General features: G+C 42.5%; 1 long non-coding RNA gene across 1 annotated transcript in view; it reads left to right on the plus strand.

The window, feature by feature from the left end:
- The window catches only part of LOC309367341, a 58,670-nt gene that overhangs the window by 23,493 nt on the left and 14,675 nt on the right, over nucleotides 1–20,502 (plus strand). The gene's annotated exons all lie outside the window — the stretch shown is intronic.

A 20,502-nucleotide genomic window follows, 5' to 3' on the forward strand; every position in this document is an offset into this window, starting at 1 on the left:
TAGTTCCAGTTCTTTCAAAAAATCCCACTGGACTCTGTTGTGTGCCAGGATTGTAAGAGATAAGACAGCAAAAACTTGGAGCCAAGAGCAAATAATCCAGCAGCTTAGGGAGGTTGTGTGAAAGAAAGGAGAAAAAAACATGCTTTTTAAGACACTTGAGTTATGCCTTTTTATTACAATATATAATAGTTAAAATATTGCTTCCTCCTGGAAGCAGTTTCTAATAGAGATTAGAGACCAGGTGAAAAGTACAATCAACTTCCAACATTTTTTGCAAAACAGCATTTTTTGGTGATTCATCTTCCTTTGGGTAGTGGATAAAAACCGGTCTCCTATAATCACAGGAGTGTCCGTCGCTTATTTCTTTGTGGACAAGATTTCAGCACCAAATAGTTCACAAATTAATATAGTGGTACCTCGGGTTAGTCAGAATGTGTGTGGTGCTGTGGGTTAAACCACAGAGCCTAGGACTTGCCAGTCAGAAGGTCGGCGGTTCGAATCCCCACTACGGGGTGAGCTCCCGTAGCTCGGTCCCTGCTCCTGCCAACCTAGAATTTCAAAAGCACGTCAAAGTGCACGTAGATAAATAGGTACTGCTCCGACGGGAAGGTAAATGGCGTTTCCGTGTGCTGCTCTGGTTCGCCAGAAGCGGCTTAGTCATGCTGGCCACATGACCCAGAAGCTGTACGCCAGCTCCCTCGGCCAATAAAGCGAGATGAGCGCCACAACCCCAGATTGGCGCTAATGGTCAGGGATCCCTTTACCTTTACCTACCTCGGGTTAAGAACTTAATTCGTTCCGGAGGTCCGTTCTTAACCTGAAACTGGTCTTAACCTGAGGTACCACTTTACCTAATGGGGCCTCCCACTGCCGCCACGCCTCTGCTGTGCAATTTCTGTTCACATCCTGAAGCAAAGTTCTTAACCTGAGGTACTATTTCTGGTTAGTGGCGTCTGTAACCTGAAGCGTATGTAACCAGAGATACCACTGTAAATAACCACAGAATAGGAATCTTGCACTGAACAATTTGCTCAGCTCCCAGACAGTCTATTGCTTATTATAGGGAAGTAAATGGGGGGCGGGGCGGGCAGGGGGTAAAGAGGAATGGGGCAGAGGTAGGGTTGCCATATGCCCTCTGTTTGAGGGCTGGTTGCCACATGTCCTCTTTTTATCCAGACATTTCCGCTTTTTCAGGATTAAAATTTCTGTCCAGGTGGATTTCAAATTTTTTTATTTGTTTGTTTCTTTACAGCGACCCAGTGATTTTTTTTCTAGTGCATTAGACTCAGATTGAAGTCACCCAACTAAGCTAGTCTGCAGCAGAGATTCACATCAGAGCAGCATCTTAAACTAGCTACATACTATATAAACGCCTTTTCTTGTGGCTGAACCAAAATGACTCTGGCTCAGCTATAAGATCTTGGAGAAGGAGTCTGGGAGGGCAAGAGTTAACATCCCCCTGATCTTAAGGAGAGTCCATATGTACACGTTGAACAGTTTATGTTCTGTGCACGCTTACGTTCACAAAGATGTGAACATGAGTCCAAATACTTTCATGTGGCACGTGAGGGAGCAATATGTATTATTATTATTTTGCTGAAAGTTAAGAACATTGCTACTAGCAATATATCACAGCTTCTATAGCCTACATATAGTAGAGGTATCGGATGCGGGTGGCGCTGTGGTCTAAACCACAGAGCCTCTTGGGTTTGCCGATTGGAAGGTCGGCAGTTCGAATCCACACGACGGGGTGAGCTTCCGTTGCTCTGTCCCAGCTCCTGCCAACCTAGCAGTGCAATTGTATGCATGCTTCCTCAAAGATGTAAGCATCATTGAGTTCAATGGGATTTATCCCAGGTAGGTGCCTATAGACTTTTTGGTATTAAGTGGTATATTTCTATAAGAAACAAGCAGATATAGGATCATACTCTATGTTGCCATGATGTGCCACAGAGCATTCTGGGAGAAGAACCTTCAGAAAGGACTTAAGAAATTGTGTAGGTAGTGGAACCAATTGTAAATAAGTGAAAAGTTGATTTTTCATTTGCCACCTCCCCCGGGTGTTCATGTTGCTTGGAGATGTCATTCCGAGAAAAATCAAGCCAATGTCTGCTTGGGATGCCAATTAATGGAGGTCAGTTTTGCTGCTTGCAAAGTGCAATGTTTTCTTTTTTTAGATATATAATATATTTTTATTAGTTTTTACAAATATTTTCCAAACAGAACAGAACATCTCCTCTTATACAACATTTTGGCTATAAGCCTAAGACTTCTGTCATCCACATCTAGTGATTTTCTACCTTCATCTCTTGATCTTGCATTAAACTATCTTAACTATTACTTTTAGTAATCCTCAACTTAAAATCCACTCTCATAATTTTTTTCTGTAACATTTCATATAGTTCTGCTTACAAAACTTCTTGTAACCCTACAAGTGTAATCAGTGCAAAGTGCAATATTTTCAAACAGATAGTAGAAAATTGCCTCAGTTAACATGCTGGCTCTCTGTAGCTCTTGGGGCCTCCATTCTATCAAGGAAGTAAATGACTCACAACTGACTTTGCACAGGTGACTAGAAATCACAGAAATGATGAACGTACAGAATGCTTTCTGGAATGCTTTCTAAGGACACTGTGTCCATCAGCCATCACCCCTCCGGTGCTGCTGCTACTGCTGCTGCTGCTTCTTCTTCTTCTTCTTCTTCTTCTTCTTCTTCTTCTTCTTCTTCTTCTTCTTCTTCCTCCTCCTCCTCCTCCTCCTCCTCCTCCTCCTCCTCCTCCTCCTCTCCCATCATTTCCCAGCTTTCCCCCTCATCTACTTCTGAGCTGTGACTTCCCTCAAACCCCTGTTGTACTTCTGAACTGTCTTCTTCTTCTCTGGAAGGGTCAGACTGGGGAAGCAGTCTCCACCATTCCTCCTCTGCCCAGTCCCTGACAGTGAGGTTGTAATTCACTCAAGGTGACAGATGTATAGGTGTATATGACATATATGTGTCTGGCGAGATCAAACATGGGAGAAGCTTCCTGTTGTAGAATAGAATGTCCCTCTTTTCATCCGAGAAATGTTGGAGGCCGAACACCACATTTTCCTTACACTGACTGAAAAGCTGCTTGCAAGTCTGAGGCAAGCAGGCTGTTCCTTTGACTCATGGGCAAAGAGGAATACAAATGTGCCTGTGGCAGGCATGCCAAAGGTGCGGTTCTCCAACAAGACACAAAATGGTGACTCACCAGCAGTTTACTGCAATGTGTTTCTCTTCAGGTCTGGTGCTAAACAGAGTGACATAGGCTACCACTCTCCAATCACAGCTGTGTGGAGGGACCTGTTGATATCTGAACAGTCCCGTTGAAGTTCAGGGGAGTTGATCTTTAGCGGTTAGTGAAATATTACACCGTTCACTGGAATGGCTGCTGAAAGGCTGGAGTGCAGAATCCTTGAGGAGAGTCTCTTGACTAGATGGACGGCTGGAGCGAGGGCATGCACTCCGGAGTGGAGATATGTATCAGAAACTGGAACAAGCTAACACCACAGTGCTCCTCCCAAAGGGGGAAAGAGACTGACAAAATAAATATACTGTAAAACTGTAGATCAGCTAAAGAGTACATAGTAATCTACTTTATAAATAATTGCTGTTCTCAGAGGTTCCAAGGCTCTCTTTTCAGCAAGGGCTGCTGCCTGGGATTCCTCTCGGGAGCCATCTCTAATACTGCCGAGTCTTCATGGCTGGGTCACATCTGCTGCTGTTGTACTGGCTGCCATCTCCTCGTCTTTCCAATGGTTCCGACGTGTGCTCTGTGCAGCAAGACGGGCTTTGGCAGAAGGAGACATGACATGACTTCATAGGTCTCGTTACATCCCTAACCTTCTGTGTTTTCTCCTCATTGCTTTGTTTTCAGGGACTCTCCCCAATGGGAGAACCCCAAAACATGTCATAACAATGATGATGACTAACAATGATATTTCTTTCTCTCTTTTTATTTAGCTTCACATTTTTATGGCCCCTGCCCTGAAAAGAACTCTCTAGGCAGATGCCTATGGACCCTATTAAAAACAAAGATGAAAAAGAAATGTCTGTCGAGTCCACTGATTATTGAAGCACTTACTTAATGGCACTGGTTAACAGTTGCTTTCCTGGTTTGCCGTGTTGGACTGTGGGCATCCCAGGGAGTGCTTTCCAGATGTTGATGGACTCCAACTCCCATCAGTCCCAGCCAGCATGGACATGGATCAGGGATCATAGCATCACTGAACTGTAGAGCAGGAAGGGACCTAGTCCAGCTTCCTTCAGTGCAGGAATCTCAATTAAGGATCCATGACAGATGGCCAGATAATAGGAGTTATACAAGAATAACTGAAGAGCACCAAGGTTTAAAGGATTGAATCATCATCATCAACAACAACGACAACAATAACAACAACATAATTTATTATTTATATGCTGCCCATCTGACTGAGTTGCCCCAGTCACTCTGGATAAAAACACAATGCAACAGCAAACACAAAAAAATTCCCTGAACAGGGCTGCCTTCAGATGTATTTTAAAAATCACATAGCTGTTTATCTGTTTGACATCTGATGGGAGGGCGGTCCACGGGGCAGGTGTGACAACCAAAAAGGCCCTCTGCTTAGTTCCCTTGTAGCCTCAGTTCTCACAATGAGGGAACCACCAGAAGGTTCTCGGAGCTGAAGCCCAGTGTCTGGGCTGGACAATGGAGGTGGAGGTGCTCCTTCAGGTATACATGGCTGAAGCTGTTTAGGGCTTTAAAGGTCAGCACCAACACTTTGAATTGTGCTCAGAAACGTACAGGGAACCAATGTAGTTATTTAGGAACAGCGTTATAAGGTCCTGGTGGCTGCTCCCAATCACCAGTCTAATTGCTGCATTCTGGGTTAGTTGCAGTTTCTGAGTCACCTTCAGTTGTAGTTTCTTAGACACATAGAGTGCATTGCAGTAGTCCAAGTGGGACACAAGAGTCGACTTGGTTTAGAAAGCTGCCCCACATAGCCACAGAACTCATTGGGTAATGTTGGGAAGAACATTACTTTATCTCCTGCCCTAACCTTCCTGTGCTGTGAAGAAATAAAGGTGGGAAAATGGGTAAAGGTAAAGGACCCCTGAATGGTTAAGTCCAGTCGAACTTGGCTAGGGGGTGCGGCATTCATCTCGCTTTCAGGCTGAGGGAGCTGGCATTTGTCTGCAGACAGCTTTCCAGGTCATGTGGCCAGCATGACTAAACCACTTCTGGCACAACGGAACACCGTGACAGAAGCCAGAGTGCATGGAAACGCCGTTTACCTTCCCGCCACAGCAGTACCTATTTATCTACTCATGCTGGTATGCTTTTGAACTGCTAGGTTGGCAGGAGCTGGGACAGAGCGAGGGAGCTCACACCTTCATGTGGATTCGATCTGCCAACCTTGTGATCGGCAAGCCCAAGAGGCTTGGTGGCTTAGACCGCAGCGCCACCTGCAATGCTTGGGGAAATGGGTATGTCCCCTTTAGCTCCTTGTAGGAAAGATGGAAAATACTAAACAAACAAACAAACAAATAAATACTTTTCCTGGAGGGCTGGCATGTCCTGTGAGCAAATTCTGTTGCCACAGCTGCTATTTCCCCTCACATCTCATTTGCCATTCAGCTGTCAACTACAAGGCCAGTGGGAGGTCTCTGCTTGGATCAGATTTGGCCACTGGGTCTCCACTTACTGACCTTTGATAGTAATGTTGAATATTTCCCTTCTCTCAGTTTCAATATTTTCTAGAAGAATTACTCAGTATAAAGCATTGTCTACCCTTTTGTTTCAACCCTGTTTTCAAAAGAGCAAAAACCAAGTAGGTTTGAAAAACTACATGAAAGAATAAAGAATAGCCTTCTCTTCTGCTATTTTGAAAGGCATGGTTGAGCATTTTGATAAGTCCCCACACAGTCAAGGGGTGAGGAGCAACTTTTTAATGGAGATAGTGTGGAGATGGTCAAACACACTTTCATGAATTGAACTGAATATGAAAGGAAGTTAGTGTCTGTTGATTTAACCTGCCTCCCAGTGACCCTAATCCAGATGTAATGTCCCCTCCTTCTGTGCCCTGCAGCTGCAAAGGAAGTTCTCGTGGGCATTTACTGGACAAAAAGAGCTCATTTGGCATGGAGTAAAGTCCCCACCCCCTGCAGAAGGAGAACTTCTCAAAGGAGAACTTGGCAAACAAAAATGTGCTAATCAATGCACATTTTGATTTGTTGATATTATGAACATAGATGGCTGTTGTTGCAGGATACAAATCTGGGGAAGTGATACAATGCGAATCCGAAGGACCAAATGCAAACCTGATACGTTGCCAGCAGATCTGAGGAGGGGAACCCCTTCCAAGCTGAAATTTCAAAATGAACTTTTCGAGCCAAGCCATTAATAATCGGCGCTAATCTTCAATGAATATTTCTCCCCCTCCTCACTTTGAAACCTGGCCCTTTGCAATAACTTATGTAAAGGAATATGTGGGATGGGACAGGAGAGAAGGCAGAGAAGCAGCAGCCCAGCTGATGTTGGAGAGGAACCAAGACCAGATGGAAGGTTGTTTTCATCTCTCTCTCCCCATAGATTTATGGCAAACTAAAATATTGTGGAGTGCAGGGTGGACTGTCCACAACACAGGCGAGGTAATCACATTAACATTGCAGTATACTGTGTCACACTCACAAGGATGATGTCATCCATTAATTCCCTCCAAAATGGATTTGTTTGGGGCACTTCTCCCAATGTGGCATGTTGCTTTCCCTAATAATTATTCGACAGCATTGGGTGCTGACGTCCAACCAGATCTCTGGTAATTTAGCAGGTAGGTCTCTGCCATTGTGTAAATAAATTCCATCCACAGCTACTTCCATTAGTATCTTATGTTTCAGTGAATCTCTTGTCCTGAGCGAACCTGGTGTGTGTGTGTGTGTGTGTGTTGCATCCTGCAGACAAAGCCACGAGACGAAATTCAGAGTGTTAAAATAGCAGGGACCTTCTGTACCTTATATTCCCGCATGTAGTTAGACATCATAAACCAGTTTCCTAAAGCTTGCCTATAAAACTGCTGGCCTTAGTATCTCATGACAAAGGGGGCAATTTCTTGGTGCAAAGAAAGCCTTGCCTTTGATTAATGTTAAGTGCTGTGCCTTTTGGGCGGTCTCATATTATTATATATTATATAGAGAGTAAATATATGCTATATACCTTCTTTAAATTATTGTCCTCCTGGGTTTACATTGTTTCCCTAGGCCAACTGGCAATCAATCAGGTTTGTAGGGCCTCACACCGCTCCTTTTGTGTGTTTTCCAGCTGACTTTGGTTCTGTGTGGTTTTGGTTTAGCCTCCTCTCCCTACCTATAAATACAAAATAGCTTTACTTGGAAATCTTCCAAGGAGCAATGACCTTCTGTTCTGGGAGTTCATAGACTATTTGAATTTGAAAGGTACTAGTAGATTATCTAGTCCAATTGCCCACCCTAAGGCAAGATGTCTCATGCCTAAAACATCCCAGGTAATTGCCTGTTCTACTTCTTCCCTTAAACTCTCTAAGAATGGATATTCTGGAGCCACCTTGGCATCCTGTTTAACAACAACAACAACAACATGTTCCATCACTTCTTCTGGAATCCTAAGTGTCTTGGGTACCCCACCATTTTCTTTTTTGATAATATTAATTTATCACATTTGTTTCCTGCTCTTATATGTCATTTGTGGCCATGATTGTGTCCTCCAGCTATTGCCATACTACAGTTTCCATCTTCCCTGATTGGATGGTTGAGGGTGCCACTTTAGGGCTTCTGTGAGACCAGGTTGCTGGACTAGATAGGTCTTTGGCCCTGATCTAGTATGGCTCTTTTGTTCTAAGAACCATGTTTCATTAGTCTTTTTAGAAAAAGTCATGTGGGGATTAGATAAAGACTCATGGCGATGCCTGAGCAGTTGGCCTGAGATGGTTTACTCCTAATAAAGACACATTGGCGGCCAGAAGTCATTTCCCTCAAGATCATTCGCTGGTCTATTATAATTGTTCTGCTATCTATTATTTGCTCAGCTATCTGCCCTGATACAGAGGCCAGTGTGCAATTCCCTGGCTCATCTTTCCACTTTTCACATTACCAACCCAGGCTGTGAGCCAATTCAAGTATTAGTCACCCCACATGGAGTCTATTAAAAATGCTTGTGTATTTGTTTTGGGTATACCATATGAGTCAGCCCAATTGTGTGGGAACATTTTCACGCCAGCACTAGCTGTCACCAGGGACATGTGCTGTGGCGCCACTGATACGGAGATTTTCCATGGTGCTCAATAGACTTGTATGTGGAAAAGACCAATCCAACCATGTCCAGTAATGGGGAAGCTCGAACAGGGTTGCATTTGTAACAACCAGTCCATGTAGTGATTCAAATTTTAATTGGTCCAGCCTTTGCACCTCCAGCTTGAATTGTCTTGGAAAAATGCCAAGTCGATGGATGGGATGGGCAAATCAATCTATTTTCAACCTGCGTCACTTTTGCACATGTTCACCCACAAATCCATTCTGCCCTGCTTCCACATCAATCTGCATAAGAAAGTTCCACATGACAATTGACATTTAAATAGATATCTGAACATACTTTCTCTCAAAATATGCTTCAAAAGCTGTTCAATATTGTTTCCCCCTTTTAGTTCTTTTAATGGATGTTGAGCCATCATTCTGCCGAAACGTTCAGGAAGTGCATGTTGTGTTCTGGTTTGATGCCGGAACCCACAGGGAAAGTGGCAAGGCTGTGGGACCATGGACAGCTCTGACCTGAAGATGGGCAGTCCTTCATTCTATAGCCTCCCTCTTGATGAGTTCCCAGCATTCCCAGACTGGTGATGTGGAATGAGAGGCATCTAGTTCTTAAGGCTCAGGGAAAGGTGTCTATGGTAGCTCAGGCTCTGCCGCTATGAGCACTGTTGGTCTGGGAGGTTGCTCTGGTTCTTGTCCAATCCCCTCAGGCAAAATGGTCTCCCTATCTTCTGCAGTCAGCTCTGACACCTGGTCTTCTGGATCCCTTGACTGTTTTGTCCCAATCACAGGGGTTCATAACACCATAAACCCCAGTGGGTAACTGAATTTCAGTTGGTGGATTGTCCTGGAAGATGAAAATCAAGTCAATTTGTCCTGGAAGTGTGCTAAGATCAAATTCCTGAAGCATCCCTAAGGATCTATGAACCTTTGACAGTTTGGGAGCAGAACAAGCTTGATCATATGGAGGAAACTCGTATGTCAGAATGATGACTTAGAATGGAATCTGGAAGGGTGAGGGTGAGGCAACCCATCTTGGAGCATGGAATGTCTTCAAGGCAGAGCCTGATAGAATCCTCCATGATTTTGTCTAATCCTCTGTCAGAGCCACCCAACAATAATATATCACTTGTCTTAGCTCATATATGAGAACCTTGTATTGCAAAAATGGGGTTGGGTCTGAGGTCTCATTCCTGGCTTATTAGTTAGGAGACATGTTGTCACATTAGCATCAGCATTTGTGAGAAGAGAGAAGAAGAAGAAGAAGAAGAAGAAGAAGAAGAAGAAGAAGAAGAAGAAGAAGAAGACAAAATTGTATATGAATATGTTATAAAAATACACTGCCTCTTTTTTTAAAAAAAAGTTCAATAAAAGCAATGCGCAGAAACACCATCTCTGCTAAATGGTCTGCAATCACCTCAGAGCTTTATGAAACGGAATAGGAATCTTTCCAACAAGGCCAGTAAACTTTGTATTTTTTCTTCTTACTTTGGTTTCTCTGCCCTCCCTTAGTAGTCCTAAAGTTAAAATAATGTTCAACTGTAGCTAGTATTTTTGTCAGTGTGCTCTGTATTCTTATAAGTCTTTGGGTTTTTTTTCTGGGCTACGTAATTTTAGAACTGTCTCAGCTCTGCATTGACCTCAAGTTTTATCTATCAAGTAGTCCTACAATTGTTCCTCTTTTGAATAATAGCATGCCATTGGTTTGTAGCTGTTCTGCTTTTCTTGGTTTCTTACTTTGAATTTCTACTGACCACCATACAGAAGGGTCTGGAAAATTGAGAGCAGACCATATCAAAAATTGTGGTGAAACCTTCTACTATGTTTAGGCAGGCAGGAGTTACAAAAAGAAAGCAAATGTAATTTATAATTTAACTTCATTTATTTATTTCTGTTCCATGCCAGTTTCACATTTACTCATTCACCATGAGTTCCATTTTTGAGGATTTTTTTAAAAAGGGGAAACATAAAGAAAAATTGTGACCCTAAAATATGCATTTTTGTACATATTATTTTTGTACATATTTCCCCAACAAAATATGGATTTCTCTGCAAATTTTTTGAACTGAAATGGCATTGAAAAAATTGAGGAAATTTATAATCCAGTTGATAGCTATGTTTCCATCTGCATATAAGTTTGAGGAGGGCAGATTTGGCCAGTTTGCTTTAAAATGCAGACTGAATGAATTCATTATCCATCCCTACTGCCAGGTAGGTATGGAGACAATTTTGGGATTTCCTGCCTCAGGCATTCAAAATAACTTGGTCTTGTGAATTGTCAGGGGGAGGAGAAGCATCATTTTTGCTCTACCTCAGGTAGTAAAATGTTCTAGGCTGGCCCAGATACTTGTGCCCTTGGAGTTTTTAGTGCACTTACTCTGGCTACCAATTGGACAGCGTCTGAAGGACGTAGAGCAACAGAACAATCTGGCCATTATAAAGAAACTCTGTCCTTGGTATGCCTCCCCCCCCCTTTCAGTTTGATTCCCTGGCACCATATTTGTATAAATTAACTATCCCAAAATACAGACGTGCCTTCACACTGGCCATATTGGATGTGATGTCCTCTGCCGTACTTGAGGGCAGATACCAAAAGATTCCAACTGAGAAACGACTCTGCCCATGTGGAGATGGCAATCTGGAAACAGTGGCTCATGTTCTCCTGTCCTGTCCCCTTTATAAAGATCTGAGGAATGAGATCAGCACCCCACTCTTACTTACCATCCCAGGCCGCCCATCTGCGGCCACATTGTTCTTCCTTTTATCAGATCAAAATGACAGCAAAGGTTGTCCTGTTTATCGAGGGTGCAGTGAGATTACAGGCCACTATCTGAACGATTATCTTTGTCATCTGATTGTCCTTTTTACCCATTGTTGTCTTTTTAATTGTATATATTGCTTGTTTTATGTTGCTATGGCCATTGGCTAATGCAAATAAAGTTTATCTATCTATCTACTCTGTGTGCTGGTCCAGGGGGGAGGTTACCGTGGGGCGAGGTCCAGGACCTGAGTTGAGGGTCGGCAGACAGTCCTCCTCGGGCGAAGCGGGGTCCACAGCGAGAAGCCGGGCAAGGACAGGAACTCTGGGGGAACAGGACTGGATGCTGGCCAAAACAGCTCTTCAACGACGTTGCTCCTGCAACCTGGGACTGGGCTGACTGGCCTTTATCTTCTCTGAGGCCAGGGGTGGCCCCGGCCCCCAGGAGACCCGCCTCTCCTGGCCTTAAGGCGAGCACTCCTCCTGGGAGAAACCAGTTCCCTTCGCCTCTCTGCCCTGAGCCTTTGCAGTTCAGGAGTGGCTGAAGGGTTACTGGACCCAGGGGGAGACTCACCTGTAGGCACTGAGTCCTCAACCACCTCTGGAGCCAGAGTGGATTCACCTGGTGCCTGCTCCTGAGGATCCGGCACAGGTGCAGGCGCTTCAGAATCAAGGCCCTGCCCCAGTTCAGCCGGCCCTGGAGGCAAGGACTCCTGTGCAGGCTGGGATTCCTCGGGTTCAGCCTCTGAATCGGATTCCCAGGCCATCACACTCTGGCTACCAGGAATAATGGATTGCAGTGATTCAAGATGGCAGGAACAACAGCTGAGGCATTCAAGGAAGCTTTGTTATGCCATGTTCCTTGGGAATTTTTTCTATATGTATCATTCATAAGAGGTTCTGTGATATGTCTTCGGAACTCTTATCTGAAATTATTGTTATGCGGCCGCAGGGCATATGTAATGTATGAAGTCAGGCCAAGGTGCTTAATCATGAAGGCCAACATAGCTAATTATTCTCAAATATGATCACCAATTGTCCTAAAGAGAGGAAGCCAGGGAAGGGGAGACCAGAATAACCTGCTATTGATGTAATCTTACATATCAGGAAAGATCCCAGAGTGATTAAGGAGCAATTTCCGGCTCCATGTTGAAATATAGCCTGTTTTCAGGTCAAGTGCAAGTCAAATGGATGAGCAGGATTGGCAGCTAGCAAAAAGAGAACATATTCTGTTTCTTATAAAAGACCCCAGGGGGATACTTCATTTAATGTATGCATCTCTCATGTAATTGGCCCTACATTTTCTACTGCATTCATTATAAGTGAAATTAATGGTCAATCTTCACAAAAATAGCTGAAAATGTTTCCCCTCCACCAATGCCTTTTTATAAATATCTTAAGAGTTTCCAAAAGAAAGGTCACTAGAAGACACTGAAAATAGACAATGACAAACTGGTTTGGGGGTATTACTCTGATATTTACTGTGAAGCTCTTAAGATCACTTTGGGGCAAAAACATGAAAAACCCTTCCAGACTGCCCACTGGTGATACATAATGGGGCTTTCCTCCATTTCCTCCCTCCATGTGCCCACCACACCTCACCTAAATTTACTCTGGATAACCAGGAGAAGCCCAAGAAAGGGGGTGCTGGATTGTTCCCTCCGACAAGCTGAAGAGTGAGACACTGGATTGTGAATTTCAATGTGATGAAATGCTAGGGTGAAAAACTTTACAAGAAATTTAAAAATACAGAACTATGATAAAACAACTCAATTGTCACGAGAAACCAGAAAATATCACAAAAAGCAGTAAATTTAATCTCCCCACCTGCTTTTCTCAAAAAGGCTCTGCAACTGGCTAAGCAAATTGTAACCTGAAAGACATCAGGGCTTGTAAGAAATATGCAGATTTCCATTAACCAAATGTTTGTAGATCTTCAAACCTAAGGCAGAAATGGTCATGAACGATAGGAATCATAGTCCAAAACATTTGGAGGGTACAAGAAGAAGAAGAGTTTGAATTTGATATCCCACTTTATCACTACCCAACGGAGTCTCAAAGCGGTTAACAACCTCCTTTCCCTTCCTCCCCCACAACAAACACTCTGTGAGGTGAGTGGTGCTGAGAGACTTCAAAGAAGTGTGACTAGCCCAAGGTTACCCAGCAGCTGCATGTGGAGGAGCGGGGAAGCAAACCCGGTTCACCAGATTATGAGTCTATCGCTCTTAACCACTACACCACACGTTCTAAGGTATCTCTGGTCTCTTTCAGCATTCATCTGCCTTGCGTTCCCTGCATAGGCCCTTGGTGACATCAGAACAACTAAAATAATTACTGTTCTTCCATTGGTCCATGGTGAGCATATAGCTGTTGGAAAAAAATACACTCTTAACTCCTCCACTGTGATAATTGTAGAATCACTATAAAATAGAGGTGTGTTTTGGCATTCATGTTGATAGAATAATTTGGGGAGGGAGGTGTTGAAGGAGAACTGTATTTTAAATCATGGTTTCTCTCTCTCTCTCTCTCTCTCTCTCTCTCTCTCTCTCTCTCACACACACACACACACACACACACACACACACAGGTGTTCAGCAACACATGATTTATGAGATTGGCTTGAGAGCCTCCTTGTTAATATCGTAGCCTCAAATGTGCTTTCAAAGCGGTGTTAGAAAAATCAACCAATAAAAGGCATCCATAGCTCTCATCAGGGAGAAGGAGAATACAAAGGTTAGAGCAGCTAATCATCACTTTTTATTGCTGAACTGATTTCAGAGGAGGGATAAGACTCTAACCTTAACAATCCAGAAGATTCCATAAAAGAAGTCTCTCCAGCGAATATCCTAGTACCATTCCAAAAAAGATATGCCTTTTGGTTATTTTTATTTTATAACCAACAGCTAGTCCAACAATATCAAAGCAAATGTTTCGCTCAGATCAAAAATCATGTTATCAGAACAGGAGAGAAAAGATAGTCAGTTTATCGCATGCCCAGAAAAACAGAACTTTGCCAATAAGAGTTAAGGGCATGTGATGAAGCAAAGACAATAGTGCTTCAGAGCAGGATCTCATCAGTCTTTGTTCTGCTGAAAATATGAAAAATATTGTGTTACCTATCAGTTCCTGAAAACTGATGTTCTGCATTAAGATTGCTAGATTTTAAAGGCTCCAAGCTTTTAAAAACTCTGCATTGAAGAGAAACCAGTCTGGTTAACTCTAAATTATAAATCTATTTACTACTTAATTATAGTTTTTATATGTGACATTAAAACTATTTGCAATAGAGACTCTGTATATTGGCTTTAGCTGCTACAATTTAAATGGCCAGAACTAATTCATTTTAAAAGCGGCTTGCATTTGCAGAACTGCTCTCAGAAAAGGACATCACATTCAGGCTTTTGTGGGATGATGTGTGTCAGGGCTGGGTCATAGGCAGGTCAGAACAAAGACTCAGAAACTCAAAGTAAAGTCAACGTTTTTATTCAAGAAAATAGCATACAAGCATTTCAGTGTGAATTTCTCATAATATACACATTTTTTGTATGCCATTTGCCTATTATATGCATTTTTTTGCAAAGGAAATACTGTCCTGTCACCTTCATTACGTGTCTTTAGATGCAGGCAAAGACATTCCTCTTCTTCCAGATATTTGACAAAACAATCTATGGCCTTTTAAACTTTGTGAGGTGCATTGTTTTGTTTGTTATTATGTTGTTTTGTGCTTTTATGCTGCAAACTTAACAAATAAATAAATAAGTAAAGGTAAAGGTACCCCTGCCTGTCAGGGCCAGTCGTGACCGACTCTAGGGTTGCGCGCTCATCTCGCTCAAGAGACCGGGAGCCGGCGCTGTCCGAAGACACTTCCGGGTCATGTGGCCAGCGTGACGAAGCTGCATCTGGCGAGCCAGCGCCGTACACGGAAACATCGTTTACCTTCCCGCTATAAAGCAGTCCCTATTTATCTACTTGCACTTAGGGGTGCTTTTGAACTGCTAGGTTGACAGGAGCTGGGACCGAACGATGGGAGCTCACCCCGCCGTGGGGATTCGAACCGCCGACCTTACGATCAGCAAGTCCTAGGCACTGAGGTTTTACCCATACCCACAGTGCCACCTGTGTCCCTTAATAAATGAATATAAATTTAATAAACTACACACACACAATCAATCAATCAATCAATCAATCAATCAATAATTCATTGTGTCCTGTTCACTAATAGTTGTATCTTTATGCACCCTTTGCCCAGGTATATGCATTTCTGTATGTGTTACTTGTCTAGAGAGAGAACTGATGTACAAATTGCAAAATTCAGAAATGTGCGAATTTTGAAGGATGGGTTTTGGTTTGCATATCCCCCCCCCCCCCGAAAGTGTGAATTGCCTTTAAATACACAAATGGAATCAAATTTCTCCTCCCATCCTGCTCCTAACTAAGGATAGACCATGCTTCTGGTGCAGTGGACTGTGGCCCACCAAAACGTATGGCACATTCAAATTGTTAGCCTTTAAGATACCACAAGCCTCGCTGCTCTTTTTTGTGGCAGCCAACTAATATGGCTAACCTCTTGGTAGTGGTAGCATGTTTTGTTTTTTTTAAAATTCAACAGTGTCTCCCAATCTCCCAATCCCCACTCCTCCTTCCTTCAAGTGTGCTGTTACACACTTAGGCCAGGCCTCACTTCTCACTAATGTAAGGTGCAGAATAACATAGAGTGGAAATAAATGTAAAAAGATGCTTTTAACAACTTGGCTAAACCATAAGTTCGGCTAAACCATAAGCAAAGCTCACTCACTAATGATAAGGAACCTAGATATTCTTAACTGGGTTACTGGGTAGGAACAGCTCATCCCAGTTTGTTGCACATAATGTGTCAGGGAACTGCCATCGGAGCTAGAGGTGGAGGGAAGGCTCCAGAGGGATGCCGGAGAGGGTCCCAGTAGGGAGAGAGGCAGCCCATCTGCTGGGGAAGGAAATCAGCGTAACACCAGTGGAGAAGGGGGGCAGGTGGGGGAATCGGAGAGGAGGCTCCAGGACTCTTCACTGGAGACCAGCGGGGAGAGCACGGGTACTCTGCTGCCCACACCCTCCCTGCGCAGAAGACTTCCGCGCAGGGAGAGTAGGAGGAGACTTGGCGTCAAAGAACTTCTTTGCTGGAAGAAGTTCAAGAAACGCCCACAGACAGATTCTGCCAGCGACTGAGACAGCCATGAAGTGAAAGGCTGTCCAGACAGAAAGGGTTCAACCAGGTAACCTAGCCAGGAGTGGTGGCAACTTACGCACGAGCAACCCCTAGAACCATTACATAATGTTAGAGGATTTTTTGAAGAAAATTCATTTATGTCCCTCCATTCACCTCCGTTATTGAACCGTGTCCACGCAGCAATGATGACTGGATCTCAAATGAAACAATTAGGCCAGTGCTGATTCAGATTGTTAGTCTGGCAACATTGCTCTACAATCTGTCTGCCAGAAAGCGATCTCTTGATGCAATGCCCTTATCAAAGGTTTTCTGTTTGTGCACTTAAGACTAAAGGCATGAGCTTCCATACCTGGAATGTATGGCTCCATGCCCTATTCTGAATGTGCTGAGGGTGACAGTTTCTGTCCTATAGATGGTACTAGCAGAATTGACATGGGACCTTTAACGCTCAATTATATTTCTAGGATCACACATCTGACAGGCCAACAAGCCTGAGGGACTATCGAGTGAAAGCGAACATTTGGCATAAATCTTTGTAAGAAGATTTATTTTGCTGACATTAATCCAGAGGACCTTGTATGGATTTGGATTACAATGTTGAAACATGCACTCCATTAAAACCAATGAGTCATAGGGTTCTACAGCTTCGACCTGTTATAAAAGGCAGGAGGGTGCCTGATGCGTTGATAGTTGCTGAAATTTGTTCTCAGAAATGGAAAAGAAGAAGTGTGTTTGGGGCTTTTCAAAGCAATAAACACAAAATATAAACATGGATTTCTGACAGAAATAAGACCAAATGACTCCGAGATGAATCAGTGTGAAATCTTCCTATAAACAGGGCACATATCTTTAATATTGAATTGAGGGCCTACTGGGACTCTTTAACAAAAATGCTTACAAATTTGCAATTTATAAAGATTGCCACAAAGTTTGTCCAGTACAGGACTGTGGGGCGGCAGTTCTTGGCTGACATCCCAGCAGTGAGCCAGGAAAGTTGGTGCAGTGTAAACACGCTGGCAGGAACATCATATCAACGCCACTGGTGCGTTTGCACAATGCTGAACTTCCTGCTTCCTTGTCTCTCATGTTCTCCCTCTCAATAAGCAGCCGAGACTCATCTGCCAGGAGATTAGCAAACTGCTACCATCCACTATTGACTGTCCTAAGGGCTGGTGTACATGTACAATATTGCTATCCGTACTGGACTTTTTCTTTTAGGGAAATGCAATTTAGAGAGCTGTTGCCCGTGGCAATATCGTGGGGAAAGAGGTCAATTAATTGCTTTTGTACCCATGAGGAAAAAAATAGCAGGTCTCTCATGGATGGCTTAAATGGGTATAACCGTGTCAAAGGCTCAAATCTTTTGCACTCCCCCCCCCCAAGGTGAGTGGGGAAGAATAGCTGTTTGACCTGTTTGGTAACATTGCTAAAGTTATTATGAGATATAAACGACGCAGGCTTTACATAAGCACTGAATACAGTGCTTGCTTTCAACAATTTAATTCTGAATTTATCTAAGCATGGGCCTTGGTAATTGTAAATCTTAGGTTTCTTTCCATGCACCCTTCTGAAGGATCACTGCCGGACTTTTGCTGAATGTCCTATTGCTAGCTTAAGAACAACTGACGAAAGGCAGCAACTGAACTGGTTTACAATTAATGAAAGGTGAGTTTGCTGCATGTTTGAGGTCTTCTTCAGCTTCCTCTTAGGTTGTTTTTCTGCTGTCTCTGCAAACCAACAGTCCACACTGACAATGCTATGACTGCCATTATATGCAGTTTCTCAGAACCCTTCTAAACAATGACTTTCAATTATCTCCATATCTGCCAGCCCAGTGGCCTATAGCCATGGACTAATAAAAGTCACTAGAATATTCATTAAATAGCCTATCAAAACTTGACCTTTTGAATCCTCCTTCCTGGAACACAAACTGACCAGTCTAACTGTGAACCACTAAGACTCAACTGACAATGAGCAAACATCATGTGAATTAATAATTAGGATTCGTCTAGAGCTGAAACTTTCACCTTTCCCTATTACACACTGATAAACAATATTACATTCATAATCACTCTTATTTTGCATTAATTATAATTGCAATATTTTCGTTAATAAATACTATAAGCCTTTTAAGATTCCCCACAGGGTAATTGGCCTAGAAATTACTTACAAATTTATACCCACAAATTTCACATGTGTAGATTTTATGCAAAATTGTTTCCTCTATTGTGGATGGGGCACAGTGCCCGATATACATGTAGTGTACTAGAGCCAGAAACCCCTTTTGCACCCCTGCTCACTGTAACAGCTTAATTTCACATGGCAGTTATAAGAAAATATGAAGAGAGCTACTACTCTGTCGAAATGAATTTTTCCTTCCTCTGAACTGTCTCGTTGCAGGCTATTCAGGAAGGCAAGTTCACTACTGCTGACGGACTTGATATTGCTTGTGCTACATTGTTCCTATGGCAAGAATGTTTTAGTGGAACATTTATCTTGCTGCCGCTCCTATCAGAGCAGCCAACCCAAAGAAAGCCTAAGAATGAAGATTGATTCTATGCCGTGGGATTTCTTCCAGCAGCCATTTATCTATGTGAGAACTCCAAAATGTACTGTGAAAATGAGAGGGGAAATTACATTGGTTCCATTTCTAAGCAAATATTTAATATGCCATTAATTTTGTTCCTCTCTCTCGTATGTGTAAGGAGCCTCAAGTGCTATAATTCACTCTTCTCTTCAAATTGCTTCAGTAAGTGATAAGGAACGTTCCAGAAGGTGCATTTTTCATGTGGGGAATTGAAGTGGGTACAAAGTATTGTTGTGTGTTAACAACACTCCCCATATTTGTATATTTTTGCTGGGATGTGTGGGTAGACACATTTTCTAAGAGAAGGGTACCAAAACTCTCACAGCTTCAGCAAGGTACTCACCTCATGTGCCTTCACTCCACACTGTGGGGCCATTCCCTAGAAACATTTCACTAGTGGTGACAACTGATAAATGCTTCCCAACATTATGAAACCTGTCTTTCAAATTACCTTTTTATTTTACATTTTTTATGGCTGAGCAAGGACTCATTCATCTATCTATATCATCTATCTATCTATCTATCTATCTGTCTGTCTGTCTATCTATCTATCTATCTATCTATCTATCTATCTATCTATCTATCTATCATCTATCATCTATCATCTATCATCTATCTATCATCTATCATCTATCTATCATCTATCTCTATCTATCTATATCTATCTATCTATCTATCTATCTATCTATCTATCTATCTATCTGTCATCCATCTATCATCTATCTCTATCATCTATCTATCTATCTATCATCATCATCTATCTATATCTATATCTATATCTATCTATCTATCTATCTATCTATCTATCTATCTATCTATCTATCATCTATCTAATCTATCATCTATATCTATCTATCTATCTATCTATCTATCTATCTATCTATCTATCTATCTATCTATCATCTATCTATCTATCATCTATCAATCTATCATCTATCTATCATCTATCTATCTATCTATCTATCTATCTATCTATCTATCTATCTATCTATCATCTATCTATCTATCTATCTATCTATCATCTATCTATCTATCTATCATCTATCTATCTATCATCTATCTATCTATCATCTATCTATCTCTATCTATCATTTATCTATCTATCATCTATCATCTATCTATCTATCATCTATCTATCTAATTTGGAATAAAGGCCACCAGTAAGTTCCCCTCTGCTGCAGCAACTACCTATAATTTCACAATCCCCCCTTCACCTTTAGGAAAGAAACATGGCAAACAGCTATGCTACCTGCAGATGATCTGAGCCCATCCCCTGTAGCAAAGCTACCTTCATACCCATCCAACAATAATGGGTTATTTGAGTGGTAAGAGAACTAGATCTTGGCTAGCTTGATTTTACTGATCACACGGAAGTGTTATTTATTTAAGGCGGAGGGCCTTCTCAGTAGTGGTGCCTGCCCTGTGGAACGCCCTCCCTTCAGATGTCAAGGAAATAAACAACTATCTGACTTTTGGAAGACAGCTGAAGGCAGCCCTGTTTAGGGAAGTTTTTAATGTTTGATGTTTTATCGTGTTTTTAATATTCTGTCGGGAGCCGCCCAGAGTGGCTGGGGAAACCCAGCCAGATGGGCGGGGTATAAATAATAAACAATTGTTATATTATTTTTATTATTTCTCACCTGTATAAGAGCATCAATGAAGGTGAGATGAAA

The sequence above is a fragment of the Podarcis melisellensis genome, assembly GCF_964234715.1.
Source record: "Podarcis melisellensis genome assembly, chromosome: 3".
Lineage (NCBI taxonomy): Eukaryota > Metazoa > Chordata > Lepidosauria > Squamata > Lacertidae > Podarcis > Podarcis melisellensis.